The following is a 13422-nucleotide window of genomic DNA, read 5'->3' as shown; positions in this document are numbered from 1 at the left end:
TTATTTTGCCTAACAGCTCCTTCTGGTGTACTTCACATTCCTGCTGATTATATTCCAAAGAACATGTCAACTTCTGTTTTTTTCTGTAGTTCAGCATTAACTGGAGATCCGTCACCAAGCTCATAAAATGATACCGCTACACCCACCCACTCTGCCATTGTTGTTTGCATGAAAATTCAGTAAGGTATATCTTATATATTATATTCCAGTTCTGAGGTGTACCTATGCCAGTATACAAAGGTATATCTAAATATCTAAATAGGAAGAGTAAAATAGGAGAGTAGAAAAGAGTAGAGTAGCACCACTTAGGTGCCTGGTCTTGAGAATCAGGGATGGTAGTTGGTGGTAGGTAGGGATGGCATTGGTATATATAATATAATAAGTAATAAGACATAAGAAGGATAAGACATCACAGGAGAAGATTGTTATCAAACACCAAGGATCCAACTATTTTGTAAGCTACGATGAACGTTGCTAAGGCCGGCTAGATAAGATAACATTAGCTGTTAGGTATAACTAATTGTATCCCACACCTCCCATATTTACTTAAATATAATAATATTAAAAAGGGGGGAACAAGAAAAAGTAAAGCGTGTAGAAATGTATATGGAGACATAAGTACATATATTTGCAGAAAAGAGAAAAACAGCGGCTGTTTTAATCACCAAACCTGCAGCTGCTAGCATTACACATCTGGCTGTTTCTTCTTCTTCTGCTATATTTTTAACACAGTATTCAGTAGCTTCGCCCTCGTGTGGGAACACATGTAATTACAGCTGATCATCCCAGTAACCACTTAAAGCTTTAAACATTAAACTAGCATATACGATATATATGTATTATTATTTAGTTGCCTAGTTAGCATTTTAAATCAACAATTAAAGTCCAATTATATCTGTGTATTCATTAATAATAATAACAATAATATTAAAAATTACTACCACTACTTATCAGTCATGACAATCCCTCGGAGGCGAGGAAGATTGTCTCTGGATCGATTCCCGGACAAGATGGTGGATGCGGAGATGACTGAACAGTTCCAGTATTAACGCGCACGGTTTCTGACAGATGCTGCGTGTGGTCACTGCAGGAAACTTCTGATCATGCTCTCTCTCCTTCCTCTTTCTCCTCTGTGTTGTTTGTCTACATTTATTTGAAGACTTCCTCTCCCAACTGGCTCATTGCAGCCAAGCAGCTGGCTTGGTCTCTCACTTGTTCTTCCCAGTTCTGATGGAGCAGTTCTTGAGGTTGTGCTTCAAGAGATCCTTGTAGTGTTTCTTCTGCTCTCCTTTGTTCAGTTTCCCTTCATTCAACTGAGAGGATGAGATCTGTGTGGGACGTTGGCTATCATCCATCCTACTGATGTGAGTCACCCAATGAAGCTGGTTCTTGGTGATGACACACTCGGTGGTCTGGAGCTTGGCTTCAGCCAGGACGCTGATGTTGATACAGTAGTCTTCCCACTTGATGTGGAGGATATTCCTGAGGCAGCATTGGCGGAATCGCTCGAGGGTCTTCAGTTGGTGGCAGTAGGTGGTCCAGGTCTCACATCCATACAGCAGAGTTGGCATGACAACAACTTTGTAGACAAGATTTTTGTCTTGTGTTGAAGGTCTCTGTTGTTGAAAACACCGTTGCAAAGCCAGTGTTGCAGAACGAACGGTCCCCCTTAAAAATTGGTCCACCCTGCCTTCACTGTGCATGCGTCATTTCGGAGCCGAGCAGTGTCATTTCTGAGCGTCAACAGTGTTTCGCCGATTATTACCTTGTTTCTGCTTCAAACTGCACTCCAGTCATCATCTATCTCAGCGACAGATATCTGAAGCTTTTGTACAACAATCATTTCCACATAAATTCAGCATTATTTCATCATAAAAGATGGCAGACTGATCAGAGTGCATAGCAGCTGCTGCGGCGCCTACGTCATTTCAGAGCGCCAGTAATGACTCGCCAGTTATCGCCTCATTTTTTGCTTAAAATTGACTTTAGAATGATTTAAGAGGTTTTACCTTGTCATGTGATGGTTAATAATCCCACTAATCCATTTGATCACTTTGGGTGTAGAAAGTCAGTCTCAGACGTGTTGCTATGGTCCCAAATGACGCATGCGCACTAAAGGCAGGGCGGACCAATTTTTAGGGGGGACCGTTCGGTCTGTGACACCGGACAAAGGCAGTTCCTGCACAATTTAGTTGGCGACCCTCCTGTCCTGTGCACCAACAGCAATTCTTGTATATTTGTCTGTGAATTGTTCTGTGAATTATTTCTGTAATTTATGTTTGTAGCATGGCCCAAGCAGAGGGTCACCCCTTTGAGTCTGGTCTGCTTGAGGTTTCTTCCTCAGAGGGAGTTTTTCCTTACCACTGTTGCTCTGGGGGTTGGTAAGGTTAGACCTTACCTGTGTGAAGCGCCTTGAGGCAACTCTGTTGTGATTTGGTGCTATAAAAGGAAAATAAATTGAAATTGAAATTACCACCACCACTAATAATAATAATAATAATAATAATACATTAAATAGAGCAACACAGTGACTTAGTGGTTAGCACTCTTGCCTCACAGCAACAAGGTCATGGGTTTGATTCCCACTTGTGGCCTTTCTGTGTGGAGTTTGCATGTTCTCCATGTGTTTGCGTGGGTTCCCTCCGGGTGCACCGGTTTCCTCCCACATCCAAAGACATACAGATTAGGTGCACTGGAAACTGAAACTATCCGGTGAGTGTGCGGGTGTGAATGTGTTTATCTGTATGTTGCTCTGCGACAGACTTTCATCCTGTCCACAGTGTACCCCGCCTCACGTCGTATGACTGCTGGGATAGACTCCACCCCCCCGCACCACCCAATCTTGGATAAGCAGTTGAAGAGTGTGTATTTTAAATAATGAAGCTGATAAAAAATGTGTGTGAAATGTTTTAGTAAGTGTTGGCTCATATTTTGATCAAAAGTGGTTACAAAGAGACATTTTGCAGGGAATAATACAATCCTGGAACCTTTGCATTTTTAATGTTGTCTTCTAGTTTCAACAATATTCCTCATGCCGCACAGTAGGGATGACAACACCAATTATATTTGTTTGATCAACTCAGTTAAATAGCACATCACAAAATGTCTCAGTGACTTTACACTCCCGCTCTGAATCATTCACATATTTTAACATTTTAAGTGCAGAACAACATAAAAATGCACAAAGCCCAGATTATCCAGTGACACAAGCGTCTTGGATTGCTACACAAGGTAACACTTTACTTGAAGGTATTGTCATAACTGTTACGACACGTTCATGACAGTGTCATGACAACCGCATCTCTACATGCAATTATATATATATATATATATATATATATATATATATATATATATATATATATATATATATATATATATATATATATATAACAATCAATGCATAAATGCATAAACACATTTAATTCAAAAATTCTACAACCATTACCAAATGATTGATAACTTATAGCCATGCATGGTATGGAGAACAAAATTATAATATAATTTCTATGTTTAAAGCTTAGAGACAAGTGAGATTTTATACATTCAAATAGATGCAGAAAGTAAGTAAGTCAGCGTTATAAAAGAGCCAAACAAAAATCGATTAAATCACCATCTAAATTGTTTACATTATGCAAAATGTATTCAAACTATTCATCTCTGCCTTTTGGGTTTGCTACTTAGTATTCAGCTTTAGTTAATCTTAAGCATTTGGTTTTCATCACACACACTCTTTGCTCCTGTGTGATGACGTAATGATATCATAAATTATCAAGAGAGGGTGCTGTTGCACTGCAGGATGGTCCATACCTCCCTTACCACAGCAATGAGGAATCAAAGATCTCCAGTACTCTTCATAATAAATGTCAACCAGCATTAGCAATACCAAGGACAAATACTAGACCTAATAAACCCTGCATAATTATTGAGACACGATGATGAAATATTGTGAAATAGGATGTTAACGTGTTTCCTTCTCTTACTTTCAAATGAGCATCTTGCTGAGTTTGAAAGCAAGCGAGATGAATTCTAATTTGACAGACAGTTTATGTGTGATTGTTGCCATCATGAAATCATTTCTCATGTCTGTGTGACAAACGTAGACACGCTGTTTTATTTTTTAGTTGAGAGAGCAGCTTTGCTTTGTATTTTATTCTTTTTTTGTTAAAAAAAAGTGAAGCGAGTTCAAAGTGATGTGAGAAAAGAAGCACTCATAGGAGTTAAAAACTGTACAACACCGACTGCTGCTTAGAAAGTTACTCAGCATCACTTTCCTTATTAAAAGCTTGTCTGCATAATTTTTACACAAAGTGTGAGTTACATCCAGACTGTTTGAACAAATTCTTTCAATAATTAAGAGCATTTTTAACACATTTCCTTCTGTGTGGCTATTAGTCACAGCATTCTGAAGCGGGATGCACATGATGAATATGAGCACATACTGCAGACTGTCGGCTTTAATTTGAGGGCAATTAAACAAAAATCTGATGAATGCTTGACACATTACAGTCTGCTCCCCTTTTTTTAGAGACCAAAAGTAATTTGTCTGTTGTGTTGTTTAACAGCAAGGTGTGTTGTTCAGTGATCATTTTCAGAAACAATTCAATAGATACAAGGTCTCAAGTGGATTTTAAAAGGTTAAAAATCTCTCAGAGTTCAGGTAAATCAGTCATTAAGAAATGGAAAAAGTCCACTACAGTATGGTAAATCTGAAGCTCCCCAAAACAACATCTGTATTATAAGCTTTAGTGGCTGCACTGTACAAAAAATGCTGTGAAATTTACATAAAAACAATGTAAAATCAATGTAAAAACACATATTTTTTGTTTCAATCACAGTGGACGTTTGTAAACTATTAAACAGAATGTTTTTGTTAGATGTACAACAACAATATTTGATTCTAATCAAATGTATTTGTTGAAACTACAACTATTTGTAACAAAAACTGAGAAATACGCTAATACTCATTACAAAACAACTGTGGTAAATTGACATGCAAATTGTAAAACCTATAGTTTTAGTCAGGTGTTTTTAAAAATACAAGAATTATATGAAAGTCACTTTACAAGTTTATGCTGTAGCCTAACTTTAACATGATTGATGAAATAATGCAAATTCGGGTAGGCCTATAGGCTACAGGTAGGCTATTTGCAGCTTGTGGAGTAGGCTAGGAAGTAGGCCTATAAGAAATTATTATTGCTAGTCTAAGTAATTCTGTTCAGTCATAATCCTTGCATGCTTTGTTTCTTTTAATTTGAATGCGATACAATACTTTTTTGTAGATTTAACAGTTTTTTTAATGTGAGTCAGCTGTGGTTCATTCACTGTAAATCCATTTACATATTATGTCTGTAAAGTTATCTACTGTGCTGCTGTATTTTTTACAGGAACTCCCTGGTAACCACAGCTGCCAGTGTTTTCCTGTAAAAACAACAGGTTTTTTTACAGTGTGTGATTGGCTTTAACCCTGTCTCATAATACTACTACTACCACCACCCAGGGGCGCCACCAGGAATTTAGCGGCGTGCCGCACGGCGGCCATTACTAAGGGTGGAGAGAGCGCCTTGAGCCAGTTAAGGCACCTGTTAAACAGAAGCGAAATGAGGGGAAAAAAGGTAGCCAGTGCTTCACCATCAACTGCACCAACTATGAAAACAAATTCTCCAACACTAAATTGAACTGTACAAGAGCCTTAATGTAATTATGTAAAATAAATGTCTATTTTAAAGTCGTTATGTCGCAATTTAATATTGATATACTGAGACTATAACTCAACGCCATAAGTTCTTTTCATTAAGCTGCGTTCACATGCAAATGTTTAAATATATTTATGTATATATACTTGCAGTTATTGTTTAATATGATATGTACATGGTGGTCACAGGCAGCATTTAAATTTTAACAGTGTGGTTGGAGGGGATGGAGGATGTACTTTTTACCCTGACTGAGGGTCAAAAGTCATAAATTCTGAATGGCTTTATATCTACTTGGAATAAAATGTTATTAAAATCATATATATGTTGTTGTCATTAAAAGACTAGCAATAATATTACAGTAGCAGCAAGGTAAATGAGCACAATGGCAAGGCATACTCAGAGGCGATTTTAGAGTTCCAGTTTTAAGGGTGCTTAGCGCATTTTTAAAATTTTTAATATCTAGATGTCCAGAAATACAATTTCCCATGATTTCAGAGTGAAAACATTGCTTGTAAAAGCTGCATTCATTGTCAAAATGATAAAAAAAAAAGCATATTAGCAATGGATAACGGCCCATACATAAAATTCCTGCATTCTGGTGCAGTTTATATAACAAATAATTGAATCTCCTAATGTGGTGAGGGCAAATAGTAATTGCAATTTAGGAGCAGGTCTGAAATATTCAGAGGCTGAGTAAAGCATATTATCCTTGTTTTTATATTAGTCTTATGAGCTTATAGTTATTGAAGATTTTTTATTTCATCTTAAGATTATTATGTCATAGTACTTAGTACAGAACACTCACCCTGGTATCACTTTTCAGTTACATTTTGACAGTTTTAGGCATCACTTAGATTGTGTTTTAGTTTTGGCTATTCATTTATTTATGCTACAAACTGATTGATGTCTCGGTTTTTCTGGCAGCACGCACATCCACGTTGTAAGTCATAAAAATACAGAGGTTTAGTGCCGTGTGCAGGAGGACCTGGTTTAGCACAGCTACAGCAGCACTCCACTATAAGGCTGGATGGAGAACACAGATGGTATACTGCACATAAATGGGTTCAGGATAAGAAATATATGAATATGAACTATTTATTGAATTAACAGCAAAGCATAGAAAGGACAGACCTAATGAAGTCCTTAAAAGTAAGAAAAATAAAAATGTGTGACTTAAAAGTCAGAATTCATACCAAAACACCAGTAACACAAGTAAGACACCTTCACAGTCTGATACACATATTCAATTTACCCTTAGCTTCACTTTCCATCCTTTGCTATTCTCAATGTCCATATCTACTATCACATAAGGTCTATAGAGTGCACAAACCTCAGATGAAGGTTTTTTTGCTTTTGAAAAAAAAAAAAAAAAGCTCTGATATCCATCTCTGCACTGCAGGCTTGGTTTGCCACTTACTGCCAACAAATAAAAATACAAAATGAGTTTTATGATTTATGCCTTTTTAGCAGGAATTTAAATTATTCACTTATTATCATGCTGTGCATTAAACTTTGTGGTAAAGTTTACGGTCTTAATTCTGAAATGCTTAGTTAAGGACCTTAACTAAGCATTTAAGGTCAGATCTGTGTACATGGGATTTGATATAGGAGAGTGATTTGTTCATGGAAGCTATGTTGTATGGCTGGGGGGCCTGGCTGCCTTTTTGTTTCTGTCTTTTGTTTTTCCTTCAAGGTGGCTTGCATTTGGGACTGAGTGGCTGTGTAGCTGAGTTTATCAGGACCTCACCCTGATCACCTGCGGCTCGTCAGGACTCACAGCTGTGGTGCATCTACGTGAATTGGAACATGGTGGCATTTAAGACTGGAGTACAGTGTGTATTTGCCAGAGACTCGACCTTGTGACCAGACGGGTGAGATCGTCGTCTCGAGAGCCATCTCATCATCAGTGGATGCAGAGAACGTCCAGGTTTGATGCATGGTCTGTGAAAGAGGAGGGGGTGAGGTCTCACGCTCGTCAGCACACTTCCTGAGGTACGTTAGATTTTGTGACTAACATTTATACAGTCAGTAAATATGGTGTCCCTCACACCTTATTATATTGAGCTGTATGTAGTCGTTTAATCAGCTTCCACTGCTGTGGAGTTTTGTGAACAGGGTGTTCTATGCCTGCAGGGTGGGAAGCTGATTAGTAATTAAGCCAGGAAGTGTTTGCTGTTTGTACACCTTTGAGCGGTCCCTCTGTGTGTTGAGTGTGGACTCACATGATGATTTCTTCTTTCACAGACTCGGTTTGTCGCGGCCACCTGGGGGGTGTCGGCAGGGTCCTTGGGTCCGAACTGGTTCTGGCTCCGGACCGTTTTGTGCTGCTGGGAGCGCACCGCAAAACCGCCACGCCAGACCACGCACTTTTATATTTATCACAGCACTGTTATGTTCATTAAATTCTGTTATCCTTTGTACCGTGCTCTGCTTATTTTATACTGGGTCCTTCAAACGCTGGTCGGTTCTCCGGGCTGCGTCCAACACATAACAAGCTACACAGATTGAAGGGCAGCACCATTTAGTAGCTGACATGAGGATTTAGTTGAAAAAAAAAGACAACACTGAATCAATCTTACATTTGACCACGCACAGCGCGCACTAATTTGTAGAGCAATATACTGTGTTTAGCGATAGGTAGCTAGGTGAGTAAAATAAGCACTTTTCAGAAAGTTGCTTGCTCTTCACATTCAGAGACATAAACTGTGAATAAATACCTCGCAAAAATCACTTGACAGCGCAGCTGGGTGAGGTTACCACCAGTACTCACAGGACAGCACCTCTGCTAAATGAGCGCCACCCGCAGCAGCACCACGCGACACAAACACGTGCCAGAGCAGAGAGAGAGATGAATGTAGGTGCGCTTCGTGGATTGAACCATTTGCCCAAGAAGGGGAGATGATCAAATTACTGTGTTCTTGTAATACGTATTTTGGCATAATGCTTGAAATAGGTTGTCTAAAAAAATAGTAGCATAGAAGCATATATAAAAATATTTTTAGGGGTGCTTAAAATATATTTAGGGGTGCTTGAGCACCCCTAAAAATACACTAACTCCGCCCCCAGGCATACTTCAGATTTATATTTTAATATATAAGGATTGATTATCCAGGCATGTATGGGTTCATTGGAGTTTTTAATCAGCTTGAATACAACTTACAAGGCTTCATTTATAAAAATCCATCAAGAATTATGATGACAGGAAACAAACAAACAAACAAAAAAAAATCACAGTAAATGAAGAGAATGGCATATTTTCCCCAAATTTCCACACTTTACATAAAACATTTTTTTTTCAACCCATACATGTATGGGTTCATTAGAAAGAGCAATTAAAGGGCTTTCAAACAAGCCTACTTTTATTAAAATCTGTTAACAAATAGTGACAATAGAGCAAGAAAAGCAGCACAGTTTGTCATAATTTCCCCAAATTTCTGCATTTTACATAAACTTTTTTTTTTCCATCCACACATGCATAGGTTCATTGGAAAGAGCTTTCAAAGGGCTTTAAAACAAGCCTAGATTTATTAAAATACGTTAAGAAATAGCGACGCAAGTGCAAAAAAAGCAGTCAGTTTATTATTGATGATCTGCACATTTCCACCCTTAGTAATGGCGCCTTCAAGTCCTGAGCGACACTGATAGACACTAATATTTCCATGGTTTTAGCTACCAATCAAACCTGTGTAAACATGGTAAAGATATAAGATTGCAATATAAATGTGAGCAATCGTTGCACTTTAAGTGACATTAAAAGGTGAAAATTCGATGAATCAAAATTTTTTTGTAAGCACCGAGCTCTTTGTGTTCATGGAAAACACAAAGATGAATGTATTGCGTTAGCATACAGCGCTGTAACTGGTGGTCGACGAATTGTTACACATGACCAACTGAAACTGACGGGTGGATGGATTACGCCCTTCAGGGTTTTTCTTCTCCATGGGAAAGTTGTGTAAAAACCAACAGTGGTTCACATGTGCATTCTGGATTTTTGTGCTCATAATTATGACAATCGCACGGGCTTTTACGCCATTTTTCAAATCTGTAATAACCATTTCCACAGTCAACAATAGCTCAGTGTGCACCTGACATGTTTCCGCTTCACCTGAATGTAACGCTTAAAGTTTGAACACAGTTAAAGCTACACATTTCCCAAAATGCTTAGTCATGCTAGCTGGGTTAGCGTGTTGTGTGGTAGCCATACGAGAGTGAGGCTCAGAGTTCAAGCATGTGCACTAATGATGTGCATTAGTTTTTAAGTAATTTTGCTCATAATCCAAACAATATACTCAGCATGAACTTGCCAGTGGAAAAGCAAAGAGTTGGCATCTCTTCAGTAAAGTCACAGAAAGATCTGGATAACGTGATTCATCTGGATGTGTCAAAACATGGCTCTGTAGATGTCACACCAGTCAAGTGTAATGTTTAAGTCGCGTTAGAGACAAGAAGCGCTGAATCATTCAGCAGGGCTGAGCGTCTGTAATTTAACATATTGGAGATACAGAATTCTGGCTGCCACCAAACAAAACCTTTTATTCTGTCATATAAATGATAACACTGCTGTCACAATAATGTCTCAAAACTTCAGTGCATATCACTTGGCCAAATGCTCGCTACAGAATACAAAAATGAAAAAACAAACAAACAAAAAAGTAAAAAAAAAAAAAAAAAAAAAAAAGATTTTGATGGTTTATTTGTCAAAGAATAATGTTCTAAGAAAAACTTTGATTTAAGACGAAGAAGCAGAAGAAAAAGAAAAAAGAACACCATATGAGCGATCAACTACACCATGGGGTCAAACACATCCATCAACAAGAGTCACAACCAACTGTCATCCTAGAATAATACTGTCAAAGTTGAGCCTGCACACAAAATGCTGTTTTCTCCATCAGTGGCATAGAAATTTGAGTTTACACTGCAACAAATGCAGGGAGGTTTAACAGATTGTGGCACCTAAGTGGTGATGGTCTAGTCAGGGAGGTGATGGTCTAGACTCTAGTGGTTAAGGTGTAGGGCTTGAGTCCAGAAGATCATGGGTTCAAATCCCCACCTGACTGGAAAAATCACTCAGGGCCCTTGGGCAAGGCCTTTAATCCCGTATTGCTTCCGATGTGTAGTGAGCGCCTTGTATGGCAGCACCCTGAATGTGAGGCATAATTGTAAAGCGGTTTGAGCGTCTGATGCACATGGAAAAGCGCTATATAAATGCAGTCCATTTACCTAAACACAGATTTAGCAAATTCACCTCTTCTTTGAAAAAAACAGCGGCACAAACTATGGTCTCTAAGTGACACCGGCAGTGATAGAGTAGTTAGCTGAGATCTCAGTAGTCCGGAGCACATAAAGAACAAAGAATGACAGTTGCTTTTCTCATCTGATCAAAGGCAGCAGACAATGGCTGTGGAATATTTCTTCCTCTATCCTCCCCCTAAACCCTGTCCCTATCTAATGATAGTTGAATACATTGTCATCTCATTATCTTTGAAGAGGCGAAAGAGCCCTCCTGTATGAGTGGGCAGTGTCTCTCTTGCCTTCACACGGGTCCTAAGATTGCTGAAGCGAGTTCTCGTCTCATTATGTTGAGTGAGAGTTATCAGACACATCCCATCTGCCTAACGCCTTCCACACACATGCTGCCATGCTCGAGCCATACAGGCTGGAAGAGAAACAGCAGTAGTAGTTTGTCTGCGGTGTCATCACTGAGAGAATAGAGTCAGTGATACATTTCCAGTGTTCAGACTTTTCAGGTTGTTGAGGCTCTAGTGTTAATTTCAACCCCAATTACATAACACTGGTGTCACATCATAATAGTTTGATCTATGGTGCACAGACGTAGACGTGATACAAGCAGATATCAGCCTTAAAAATGAGTAGTGGTTGGGAGCAGAACTGGTGCACTGATATCATTCATTGACCAGAAAGCATTGACTCCTTGGACCAATAAAAACCAGGTCCAGGTCTAACGCTGTCGAGTTCTGCACAATGAGTGCAATACTCAGTGTCCTATTTTGACTGTGGATGCAAAAACAAGTTGCACAAGTTCAAAAGTCCATTTTGGCCATGTCTGAAGTACAACCCAAAATCAGAAAATTTGGAATGGTATAAGAAACTGGGGGAGGGAGGCATGATTCCTACATTTACCTTGGCGTCTTTTCATTACAGACAGTATGATCCCAAGCTATCCCAAGCTGCTTAATGATTTGTATGAGATATATATATGGACTTTTATTGTGACCAGCCTAAGGCACACCTGTGCAATAATCATGCTGTCTAATCAGCATCTTGAAATGCCACAGCTGTGAGGTGGGATGGATTATCTTGGCAAAGGAGAAGTGCTCACTAACACAGATTTAGACAGATTTGTGAACAATATTTGAGAGAAATAGATCTTTTGTGTATATACAAAATGCTTTAGATCTTTGAGTTCAGCTCATGAAAAATGGGAGCAAAAACAAAAGTGTTGCATTTATATTTTTGCTCAGTGTATATATAGAGACACACACACTAGTACACAAACATTGGAGCCACCTTAGAGTTTTTTCTAACGCAAAGTTGGATGCATTTTTTTCTAATGCAAAATTGGATCCACAGAAAATAAAATCTATTTTGTTCATTGGAAAAAAACATCATCAAACTTCATTTAAAGAGTTAAAAAAACCAACTTGATTTCTTTTCTCTTTTTTGGTGTACTGTCTGGAACAGAAGCCAACAAAGACACTCGCCACTTCATTCATTCATTTTCAGCCGCTTATCTCTGTCTACGCCATGGTGGCAGCAGAGCAAGCAGCTCACTTCCCTATACTCGCCCAAGTCCTGTAAGGCTTCCTGGTGGATCCGAAGGTGTTCCCAAGCCAGCTGGGAAATATAATCTCTCCAGCGTGTCCTGGGTCTTCCCTGGGGCCTCCTTCTGTTTGGACGTGCCTGAAAGACCTCCTTAGGGAGATGACCGCCAGATCCTCAACAGATGCCCAAACCACCTCAACTGGCTCCTTCTGATGTGAGGAAGTAGTGGCTCTACTCTGAACCCCTCTCGGATAGTCAAGCTGCTTACCTGGTCAAGGAGTGTAAGCCCAGATTCTTGATGGAGGAATCTCATTTCTGACGCTTGTATCCATGAAAATTCAGTAAGGTATATCTTATATATTATATTCCAGTTCTAAGGTGGAACTACGCTAGTATATATAGGTATATCTAAAAAGGGAGCGTAAAATAGGAGAGTAGAAAAGAGTACAGTAGAGCCACTTAGGTGCCTGGTCTTGAGAACCAGGGATGGTAGGTTTTTTTATTCCATGGGAACTCTCCCTACCCACCCAAGCAGCTTAAGAAAAAGGTATATATAATATAATAAATAATAACACATAAGAAAGCTAAGACATCACAGGAGAAGATTGTAGTATAGGTAATTTAGTATGTAGACTAGTAGTAAAATTAAATATAGCTAGTAGGCTAAGCTATAAATCTGGTATTTTATTATAGAAACAGAAGCTGTGAGTGTACTGGTATCTATCTAAAGTAACTCTGTTAGCATACTATAGGAAAATAAAAAGTATAATCATTATGCTATCAAATGGAAACCTAAGAACGTAGGTACTATATGTTGATATCTTTAAAAGAACACATAAACTGATGAATCATTAAAAATCTACACCATGTAAAATAAATTTGTAAATAACGAAAATAAGCTAGTTATAGTAGAAGAGCTAAATTAGCCGTTAATAAGCCAACC

Source organism: Thalassophryne amazonica, chromosome 11, assembly GCF_902500255.1.
Source record: "Thalassophryne amazonica chromosome 11, fThaAma1.1, whole genome shotgun sequence".
Lineage (NCBI taxonomy): Eukaryota > Metazoa > Chordata > Actinopteri > Batrachoidiformes > Batrachoididae > Thalassophryne > Thalassophryne amazonica.
This window is presented reverse-complemented; position numbering follows the sequence as displayed.